Genomic DNA, 12,422 nt, shown 5'->3' on the forward strand with positions numbered 1-12,422 from the left:
AACATGTCGCTACTCCAGTCTTTATTGTGGTTCAACCTAACGTCTACTTAGCAGAGAAGAAATATCATCTTTATGTGAATATTAGACCACACTGCCGTTATATCTTCCTCACTTGGTGCAGCCAGAAGACAATGGAATCTTTCTCTCCCCATCTAAAACCATTGACAGAAGTGGGAATCGAATCCAGACCGTAGATATGAGAACCTACCATCAGTCCAACAGACCACCAAATCCTCAGTTCTGTGACTCAGTTTTCTATGGTAACATCGTTTCGACACACTGAATGAGAATACTGACACACAGGCTCCCTGTAGTAAATTGCAGCATGTTCAGTAAATTCATTTACTTGGTTGACCGAATCACCATGAACTACCTGCCTCGGCTACCCACTGCATACATTCTACTCTGTTTTGTAATCACCGAAATAATATCACGTTACTGCCACCGACACAGAACTGCCAACAGTGTAGGATGCAGAAATTTAAATAGGAAGTGTTCCTTTCCATTTGAGCTATTCAATTGCGCTGTCTGTTTGTAGAAAACGTCGTGCAGCGCAAAAGAAAAACTGTAACTGTTTCTCTCAGAAGCCGGCCGAAGTGGCCGTGCGGTTAAAGGCGCTGCAGTCTGGAACCGCAAGACCGCTACGGTCGCAGGTTCGAATCCTGCCTCGGGCATGGATGTTTGTGATGTCCTTAGGTTAGTTAGGTTTAACTAGTTCTAAGTTCTAGGGGACTAATGACCTCAGCAGTTGAGTCCCATAGTGCTCAGAGCCATTTGAACCATTTCTCTCAGAAGTCTAGACCCAGCCATTTGCATTATCTCGCAGCGCTGTGGTATGCAGAAGTTCTGGAGGAATTCTTGTTCAGCTCTGGAGGTGTCGTATCTACGTCTCAGCTAGTAGCGTAATGGTAAGTGTCGTGCACCATAGGTAAGATGTCGCGAGTTCCAATACATTTACTACAATTTTTTTTAAAAACGCAATTCTGCTGAAGTTACCAATCTAATGGAACTTTGAACATAATTCCCTTCGCTTCTCAACCCAAAATAGTCGCATGTGGAAAAAGGACTAACTTCTGTGACATTTTGTTCTTTTCAGGTTTAATAGACAGCCAGGCAGCATATGCATCTCGAAGCTGTTGTATGATGTATGGGGAGAGCGCGTCGTGCCCAAATACGTCAGAAAAGTATTTTCTACATTAGCTGTCGTGCGGTAGTGGCATTTTATTCTTCTTCAAACATTGTTTGACAGCTTTAACTCAGAACAAGTTTTCTACATGCATGTAAGTTCAAACATGCTCACATGTCGCTGCTGGTGCAACAAACCCATATTTAACGTTCGTCTTCTCTAGAATATAACAGCGATAGGTGCCGGGGTGGAGTCCTGGGAAGGAAAAAATTAATGTTTCGTCTCGTCATTTCAGCTAAAACATCTAGCTACTGCCGAGAAAATCCGATATGTCACAGTTGGTTGTGCCTCGATATCAATCCGATTAGGTTCTGGGTTCGAATCCCTGTCCATCACAAGGCTTCACCTCACGGCATTCAAGTAAGTTACTTGTGAAGAAGCAATATTTAACATCTCTCGTAATTCGTTAAAAGGGACAACAGTTGCTGGGTGGATTTCACGTACGTTAAAAATGTTTACGTTATGTAATTTAAAGTTGATATTTCCTAACTGATACTGTCTAAAATCGAGGTATATCACACTCTGTATGCCTAATCAGGAATGAGTGTTAGTTTGCGTCAGTCACGAAATCTTTGTTTAGTCTGCCTGACCTGGGTTTGAAACCGTATGCAGAACGACACGGTTCGTTGTGTCATTTGGAGTTCATACATATTCTCAGCTAGCTGCTCATGGATAACTTAAATTTTTAATGTCATTTTGTGTTAAATAATAAGTACTGTATGTTACTTTGAGGAGGAAATCATGAATATGATGAACTTACTACGTGCATTAGCTATCTGACGTAATAACGAGAGCGGTAACATTTCAGGTGTGTCATTTACTGCAATAAACGTGAGGTTATAAGCCTTAAGGACAGTCTTATCTTTGATAAGGTGCTCCCTGATATTTGTAGCATCGTCGTATTACTTTTCATCTTGAGTTACTGCGATACACAGTAGTGTTTTCTAGTGGTGACTTTTTGGAACCATTTTCAGTAGTCAAACGACTGTACGAAGGAGCGATTAGACGACCTGCTAGACAGCCGCGTTATGCCGGTTGCATGCGATTCAGGCGAAATGCAATTCAGGTCGTTCGGATACTTTTGGGCACGACTGTACATCGAATTTTCTCGCGGCCTCAGCATCCACTGAAAAAGAAGAAAAAGCTATGCTTTGCAGAATATATGAACAACAGGCAGGAACACCAATGATCACAGCAGATGCAACGTAAATAACAGCGAAACTTAGCTGTTTAAGCCTGTTCGCAGATGATGCGGTTGTCCATAAGAAAGTAGCAGCGCCAGAAGACCGTGGCCAATTGAAGGAGGATCCTCAGCGGATTGACGGATGGTGTGGAGAGTGGCAGTTGGCGTGAGTGTAAATAAATATAAGGTATAGCATACACGTTGGAAAAGAAATCTGCTACTGTACGATTACACTTTTGATGAGAAATTGCTGGAAACGGTGACTACCGCAAAAACCGTAGGAGTAACCATGCGGAACAACGTTAATTGGGAAGGCCATATAAAATAAATGCAAGGAGCTGTAAAATAAAAGCGAGACAAATGGGAAAAAGTAAGTTAACTGTTAATTATATCGAAACTAACCGCCATAACTGTTTATACATTCATCCCATTGTGAGACAATGTGGTCAATGCCTTCATGAAAATTTTTAATGTTGGGCTCCATAGGTTTCCTTTTCTGTGCTGCGACCGTGGAATATAAAATTGTAAAGAATGCAACAAGATAAATAAACAGATTATGTTTCCGCGTCTGGTTGCAACATTCTTTATAATTTATAATTCATGAAAATTGTTTCCGATTCTCTACGGAACTAGCCGGCCGAAGTGGCCGAGCAGTTCTAGGCGCTACAGTCTGGAAACTCGCGACTGCTACGGTCACAGGTTCGAGTTCTGCCTCGGGCATGGATGCGTATGATGTCCTTAGGTTAGTTAGGTTTAAGTACTTCTAAGTTGCAGGGGACTGATGACCTCAGAAGTTAAGTCCCATAATTCTCAGAGCCATTTGCCATCTACGGAACGATGATTGTATACAAGCGAGCACCTCTACGTCCGAAGAAAATCGAAGGCCACGAATGTCTTTCTTCGGGGCTCCATGAACATGGAAATCGACCCCCACATGTTGCCAAGCTGTTTCGACTACGCTGCAGAAGTCTAGCTGGAAAACCCTTGCACATCCTTCATACAGTCCCGATCTCTCCCCATGCGAGTTCCGTATTTGTGGTGTCCTGAACAAAGGCATTCGCGGCTGTCGATTTGCTTTGGACGAATAGGTGCACCCCTGGTTCAGCCATTGCTACCGCAAACAATTGTTCATGAAGACACTGATCGTCTTCTTTCACAATGGGATAAATGCATTAATAGGTACGAAGATTATGTTTGAAATGACACACAGTTTACTTACATTTTTTCATCTGTCTTGCTTTCATTTGACTGTTATTGACAGTAGGAAAGGCAGGTGCCAGACAGAAATTAGCAGGAAGAATAGTAGGTGATCACAATTCATCCACGGAAGAAGTGCAAAACATATGTTCGGCAGATTACTGAGTGCTGCTCACCATTTCTGGAATCCTTTCCAGTTTGGATGAATAAGAAAGTTGACAACGTATTACATCTTTCCACATACCTCACGTGAAACGACCAGAAACAAAATAAAATCCAGAAGATAGATCCAATTCCGAGATTTACAGACAACCATTATTTCCTTGCGAAATTCGCGAATGGGACATACCCTCGAACGCATACTGGGAAGTGTCTTACGGAATATAGATTCAGGTGCAAGCAGCCCAGTAGCGGAATTCCTGTCTCCACATTTCCGCCGTTCTACCAAATGTTATCTCTCAAGCGACTAAAAATTTGAAGCACATAAGACTGTTAATCGATTACTTTCTTGGGAAACACAGGAAGTTCCAGACCAGTGAAATACTCCTTGTTTATGCACATCTCTCTAACGACTGAGTACATTCCTATTAACGACAAAAAATAATTTCCTGTATCACCTGATCCGTTCCTGTGACACCGTGTATAAACACGTAGAATTATTCCATTGTTATTGCAGTTCGCGTCTTAGTGTACTGTCAGCTCCTGTATTTCGTTTTCACTTCCTTGATCTTCAGCCACAATGAAACCCGATGTTATCGGTTCCCATCTTCTTTCCCCTCGCCCTTCTTCCTATGACGTTATCTGGATACTGAAGGAACAGTCGATAAGGTGTAGATCCATATTGAGATATATCAAAACATAAGAGGGAAGCAAGAGCCCCATAATGTCAGCGACAGGAGGAGCAGCAAAATGGGGTGCCACATAACGCGTCCTAATATGGCGTAGTATCTGAATGCACACATCTAAGAACAGAAAATATAACAGACAACGTAGTTAACTTGTTTAAACGTATAGCAAAACTTATCAAGGTATGGCAGAAGCATTATTTATCTCGTAATACCTTGTACAGTGCTATTTACTGCTTTCCACCTCACTTCGCCAAAGTAGACTGTACGAGTTCGTCAACAATGCCAACATCAAGATATGGCTAACCTAATGCTCTTGGTACTTAGAATGCCAGGGGAAAACCAAAAACTCAGTTAACTGATTGTATTAACACGTCCTACTCAATATGTCAGTATGTACCTCCTATATGTATGTTTCTGAATGCGGGTGTTTCTGAACGTGCAGTTGTAACTCGCAAATCTGGTTCTTGTCAATTTTCCCTTGTTCTGTCTAGTGGTGCTTATAGACATGCAGAAACATCCAATTCTCTATCTCCAATTTCTGAAAAAATTCCTGCGTTTTGTTGCTAATTTAGATATATAGTCGTTAGCATGGAATGAATTAGGAATACTGGTATCCCATACATGTACCTATGGTGATTTATCATTTCTTATCGTGTTACCAGTCGGATTGTTATAGCGTGCTACCACTGTGTTTCTTGTGTCGCATTTTCATCTTTTTTACTCATTTTAGTGCACTCTGATCGTAAAATTTGTTTTATGTCGAATCAGTTCTTTTTTAAGCTTATGCAACTTCGTATCAGCGTATGACTTAAACTAGTGTCTACCACGAGTTGTCAAAACAAATTGTTATATATCATTTCCTGTGTTGAGACGTCCGTAGGGACACGTTCAGAAAGCCTATAAATTTTTTTAAAAATGCACGTAAAATGGAAAAGAACAACTCGGTTGATCACCCGGAATCGCTCTGTTTACCACTCGCGCAGAGAAAACACAAGAATTCACGATTTTACACCTGTTTCCATTCTTCATTACATGGCCAAGACATTGCAGCTTCTGCATTTTACTGTTTTTAAGATACATTTTTCTTTCTTCATTTTGGGCAGAGCCTCGTTGTTACTGATTTCATCTGTCTATGGCGCTTTTGGAATTCTACACCTCAGATGTCTCAGGAAATTTGCCCGTCTTGTCGATCAAGGTCCAGGTCTCAACCCCATAAAAAAGGATGGGAAATGTGTAGCAACGTAGAAATCTCAGTTTTGTTACAGTTGAGAGGTGTTAGCTCTTGAACACAAAAGTCATTTTGCACAACGTGGCTTTGACTTTCTCAGGACTCCCTTTAATTTCTTGTGACTTATCGCACTGGTTATTAATGATTATTCCCAGATACGTGTACTCATCGATGTAAGTTCTTTGCCAAATGACGTACCGTACTGTTCCCTGAAGAGGGCAAAAAGCCGGAAACTCTGCCGCCCAGCTACACAGTATCTGATTTTTTCCCCAGCGAAACCAGATCGCGAGGCGCGACATCTTGCTCACTGGCATCGAGTTACTCGCTTGTTGCTTAACGGAAGAATATCTGTCGAGACGGTGAGCGCTTTAATGCAAACGTAGGGTCAGGTTTCCACGAATTATCCCGTCACGCCACTAAATCTCCACACCGAGCGTATGAGACGTGGGAATGAGGGCCTCAGCGCAAGCACAGAATTTGATACGCCTCGGTCATCTCACGAGTAACAGGACGCCAAGTGCCCTTTAAAGGAAGTGCGTGCATCGATGACAAATATGGTTGCGTATTTCACAAAATTACATATTCATAAATCGGAAACAGGGGCAGAAGTTGGGGTTATATTTCATCTAGCAAGCGGTTTTCTTGGCGGTACTGAGAATGGCAGATATCAAGTTATGGGAACATGTGACATGCAGTAATGCCTGTGCCGTGAAAGAATCCATAATTTACTAACGCTGGTTTACGAAAATTGGCTTTTGCTGATTTAATTTACGCGTGTTTCGTGCAATATTCTCAATAATACTCGTAGTCAGATTTCAGTTTCTAGTTAGGTAACTTTACTCACAAGAACAAGGAAAACTGTAATTCATTAACATTTCACAAAGTATTCTGCTAAATAAGCCAGTAAAATCAAAATTGTCGAATATTTTATTCATTGTTAATAATTGTTTTTAATACTCGAATACTTGTAGGAAATCCATCTGTTCAGTCACCTAGAATTGTAAACCTGGCCAATGTGAGAAAATCAGAAAAGAAGGGAACTGAGCTTTTTGAGATAATAACAACAATGATAATGTCGTGCGCCTGAATGTCCGTGTCTCAGCTATCCAACCCGGGGGATGGCGACCTACAGTTTATAGTGCGATCCGAACCACATGTCGGTCGTGGCAACTGCCCACGTCGCTAGAGGTGGAGGGTAGATTAAGGGTGGCTGAAAATTTCCGTGGTTCGACCGGGCTTCGATCCAGCGACGTCTCTGTTTACAGAAACGCGCCTTACAGCTAAATGTCTATGTCTGACAACGTGTGAGGTGGAACCCCACAAAAGGATAATGAGAATTTCGTGGTATGAAAAGTTAAGGAATGAGGACGTTCCCAACAAAATCGGTGAGGCGAAGAGCATGTTGGAAACAATAAGAAGAGAGGTCAGGATGATTCGACATGTGTTAATACATTAAAGAATATCTTCCACGATACTAAAGAGACAGTCTGCATGGCCTGTGGCAAACGAGAGCTGTTAGTATTGTGGAGAAGTACTCTTAAAACCAAATGTCATACAGAAATGAGTGGGAACTGTTATCTCTAGATAGAGTAACCTGCATCTTCTTACTGTTAGTCCCTTTAATCGTGTACAAAGAGAGGCAAGTTGATGGTACATTGGCGAAAGTTTACGAGGTATTCTTCAGCTTTGTTATATTATTCATTCAGTAATAATATGTTCTAGCTAATAAACGTTTTAGTTTTTTACGGTGCTCGCAGAATGTCACCAGAAGTACTTGCAAGCACAGGAGAGAGTTGATAAGATCGCCAACTCCAATGACGACTCGACGACTGGACGCAAAAATTCTCTGTACTGCGTAGATGCTACCTACCTAGAACCGTAACATACTGACCGGTTGATCAGTGCAGAAGTGCAGATATTTCTGCTGCAATAAATCTCGTCTCACATGTTTCTGCGTAAACAATGCCTCGGGATTTATGTGTCAGGGAAGTTTCGTCCGTAGAATTCTGCATAACGCTTGTCTCCCACACCACTTTCATGCTAACCAGGGAGGGAGCGATCGCACGAGCCATTAAGCAAATTCACAGCAAATGTTAGTCCGTGTGACACAGTGCTATGGTGCCTTGGTCCTCAAGCGTCTACTGCAGTGTCGTGGCTCCATCGCTAGAGTGCGAGTGCTCACGAGACCATCACTGGACTCGTGCTGATTCTCCTTTGAACTATACTGGGGATAGGCAAAATAATGTGAACACCTTGGGAATGATTTATTAGTAAGGGGTTGGACCCCCATTATCTCGTAATACAGCTGCGATTCTTCTTGGAATATTGGCATATAACGTTTGTATAGTCTCCAGTGGAATGTTATGCCACTCTTTATTCAGAAACTCTTCTAACTCCTGTAGTGACGATGGAGGTGGAAATCTGCTATGTAGTCTGTGCTCCAATACCGCTCAACATACCACGATTGTACTGTCCTGGCTGTGTGAATGGATACATTATCGTCCTGAAATATGGCATCATTGTTGAGGAACGACATTTGAATCTCATGGAGTGCATCTGATCACCTAAAATGATCACATAATCGTTCGCTGTAATACGGCTTTCCCCCCCCCCCCCCCCCTCTCCAGGGGGCACGCCACTCTTTGGCGGGTTGGCGGGTTCGTGTTTGGCTACCACGTGGCCCCAGCCTTTGCAGCGTTTCTTCCCTTCCGTGCTGCATGTCTGTCCTCTTGCTATTCTTTCTCCCCTCCCTTGGGGATGTTATTGGGAATGTTCTGCATTGTCTCTCTCTCACGTACGAACAGTCTCGCCTTTGTTTTTCGCTCCAGGTCCTTTCTTCGTTTTCCTTCTCCTCTCGTCCCTCACTTCGGCGTTTGAGTTTCCTCTTCTTCTTCTTCCTCCCTGTGCGCTCCTGAAGGCCGGCCCACGCGTCTGACGCGTAACAGGTGACTGGGTATCACGTAATTTCTAGCTTCAGGTCGACAGGTAGGGTTCGCACGTACCCCCTGGTACAGGCCAGGCCCAAGGAGGGGTGATTGTCTGAGCTGCAACCTTCCCAAACTGCCGATTTGTCCCTCTGTCAGATGTTCACGAGGTGTGACCTGAGGTGTGAACAATCACGTAAGTTGGAAGGAGCGCGCCCTCAGAGACGCTGGCAATCATGGGGGATTTTCTCCCAATGAGTCAATCATCTTCTCAATCAACGTCTACGAAACGTAAACGTAATGAGGCTAATGATTCAAAGACCCTTCCCGCTGCACCACAGTTCCTCGTGGTCTCACTTACTGAAGATGGTCAGTCCTTCGCCATGGTAAATCCGTTTATTATTCAGAAAGGTGTTGATGCAATTGCTGGCCTTGTGAAATCCTGCTCTCGTTTATGAAATGGCACTTTGCTTTTGGAGGTTGCTTCTGATCCTCAAGCACAACAACTGCTTGCTGCCTCACTTCTCCATGGGTACCCTACTTGTATCGAGGCCCATAGAACTTTGAATTCTTCCCATGGTGTAATTTAAACCAGGCTGCTCGACAGTCTAACCGAGGCTGAAATCCAATCTTACCTCTGTGATCAGGGTGTCATTGCCGTCCATAGTGTAATGACAAAGGTAGATTCCTCTTTAGTACCCACCCGCACTCTTTTCTTCACCTTTGATAGAGTGCTGTTGCCATCCAAGATCAAAATAGACTATGAAATTATCACAGCCCGGGCATACGCGTACATTCCAAACCCAATGCGCTGCTACCAGTGTCATCATTTCAACCACGCTAGAACATTTTGTCGACACCCAGCCAAATGTGTAACCTGCGGTAGTGATGCACAGTAGCTCTCAAGTTACTGTCTACTCGCAAACCCTGTGTTCTCCTGTCTGCCACCTATAGTTCTGTTATTATTTCCCCTCACTCCATGAAGGACATGGCCACGCAGACATGCAACCTCAGATTCAGCTCTGAGGTTGTAAAATCGCCCAGTGTCAAGGTAGCATCACCATCCCCCATCCCGCTGTGCAATAACCCATCAAACTCTCGCCTCAAGGGGCAAAGCCACCAGCTACACAACCTGTAGGCAGGAAAGGACAGAAGGAGTACTCCCTTGAGGACTTCCTCTATCCCTCCAGCCTAACAACACCTGAGTCTTCCTCTAACCAGAAAGGCTCGAAGAAGTCCACCAGAGGCAAACGGTGCTCTCCATCCCAAACTTGAAGATCCTGTTCGATGATGTCACTACGTGGTACCTTAGCCCAGGTGGCCTCTGTCTCGCTGGTGCGCACAACCAACCGTTTTTCAGAGTTGGACTCCACAGACCAACTGCACAAGCAAGCCAATGCTTTTGTAGACCCTATGGAGCAGGAACCTCCTGGTTCTGTTCCCTGTAGTAGCTACTCTACACCGGCTGTCACTCGGCGGCCGCCGAGTTGACACCCCTACAACTCTTCCGCCTCACGACTGTCCTCCAACGGAATGTTGGCGGCCTTCGATCCAACAAAGAGGATTTATGGCTGGTTTATGGCTGGTTTTCCTTGTACTCTGCCTTCAGGAAACTAAATAGCCCCTCATGTCCGCTTTGTCCTTGCAGATTACTTACCAATTTGTTTTGACCTTCCCCCATGGGGGCGTCATGCTGCTCATGTAGGATGACAGTCGTAGTTAACCCATCTCCCTGACTACCTGACTTCAAGCTGTTGCAGTTCGCCCTTTCCTTTCCCACCTGACTTATTCCCTCTGTACCATTTATGTACCTCCATCATTCAATGTCACCAGGGCAGACTTCCTTCAGCTTACTGGGCAGCTACCTCCCCCATTTTTGCTATTCAGTGACATCAATGCGCATCATCCCATTTGGAGTTTTCCCAGAACCTGTCAGAGCGGTGCCCTTTTGGCTAATCTTAATCAACTTAACCTCTTCTACCTTAACACTGGAGCACCCACTTTCCTTTCCGACTCCTCGCACACCTATTCCCATTTGGACCTATCCTTTTACACTGCCCAGCTTGCCCATAGTCTTGAGTGGTACATTCTTTCTGACACCTACTCAAGTGACCATTTCCCATGTGCTGTCCATTTGCTGGCTCCTACTCCATACGTGTGCACGCCCAAATGGCAGCTTACTAAGGCTGACTGGCAGCATTACTCCTCCCCGGTGACCTTCAAAGAACAAGATCTCCCCAGTTGTGATGACCAGGGGGACTATCTCACCAGCAGATTGTTCCATTCCTTGGACTTCCTCTTCACTACATCGTGTCGCAGTCCCTTGGTGGACTGAGGCATGCCACAACGCAATTCGTCCATGGGGACGTGCTCTCCGCGTTTTTAACCGTCATCCTATGATGGCAAACTGCATTCATTATAAACAGATGCGTGCAAAGTGTCGTCACATTTTTCGGGATTGTAAGCAAGCTAGCTGGATTTCATTCACTAGTTCTTTTAACAGTTCCAACCCATCCTCTGTCGTGGGGGCCAACCTCCGACGGCTCTCTGGGACCAATATCCATTCCCCCGGTTCCGGCCTCACAGTAGCAGATGCTGTTATCGTGGACCCTATTGCTATCTCCAACACCTTGGGCCACCATTCTGCGGAAGCTTAGAGTTCTTCCCACTATCACCTTGCCTTCCTCCATCGGACACGAGCAGAGGAAGTTCAGGTGATACCCTTTCCTTCTCAGAATCGTGAGTGCTATAATGGTGCCTTTACTATGAGGGAGTTCGATCATGCTCTCAGTTCATCCCAATATTCCGCCCCTGGGCCGGACGCCATCCACATTCAGATGTTGCAAAAAAATGGTTCAAATGGCTCTGAGCACTATGGGACTCAACATCTTAGGTCATAAGTCCCCTAGACCTTAGAACTACTTAAACCTAACTAACCTAAGGACATCACACAAACCCATGCCCGAGGCAGGATTCGAACCTGCGACCGTAGCAGTCATGCGGTTCCGGACTGCATCGCCAGAACCGCACGGCCACCGCGGCCGGCCAGATGTTCAGCACCTTTCTCTTGCAGGCAAGCATTTTCTGCTTAACACATACAGCTACATCTGGGCAGAGGGCACTTTTCCCGGACGCTGGTCCGAACAGAAGCGGATCCAGGATCTCGGTCAGGGGGGCAAGTTTTTTGGCACCTGCCTTCCGAAAAATTAATTCCAAATACCCTATAAGCGTGTGCACACACACACACACACACACACACACACACACACACACACACACATATATATATATATATATATATATATATATATATATATATATATATATATATACCTTCCATGAAAACCCTGACATGATAAGCAGATCCAGTAGTATGTCACATAGCGCAGAATAAATCGTGACATTAAATTAACCAAAGTGATACAACTTACGAGCAAGCAAATGGAATATCACAGACTAACAGAAGAATGCCCAAATGCATGTCATACCTCCCCACTGTGAGACAGACGCAGTTCCGAGGGGAGAAACTAGAACAGAAGCCGAGAGCAGAACCGTGTTAAGCTAGAAGGGCCTACGATAAGGGACGGACACCCACGTCGCCAGCTAACCGACAGGACCACCCCCCAGCCCATGTTAAAAGCTAGAGCCCTCCAGAAGAACAGTATAGATCTTACGATAACAGTAAAAGGGCCACACCAGCTGCAAGTTTTAGCGTGAGACTTTTTCGCGTCTCTGTTACGTTGCAAACTTTAAAAACACTGCCCCATCACGAAAATTATAACGTTTCTCATTGGATAGACAGAATTTTTGTAGACGGAGCTTAATGTTAACATTGAGACCCTGATTGGTCAGATGA

Source organism: Schistocerca americana, chromosome 3, assembly GCF_021461395.2.
Source record: "Schistocerca americana isolate TAMUIC-IGC-003095 chromosome 3, iqSchAmer2.1, whole genome shotgun sequence".
Lineage (NCBI taxonomy): Eukaryota > Metazoa > Arthropoda > Insecta > Orthoptera > Acrididae > Schistocerca > Schistocerca americana.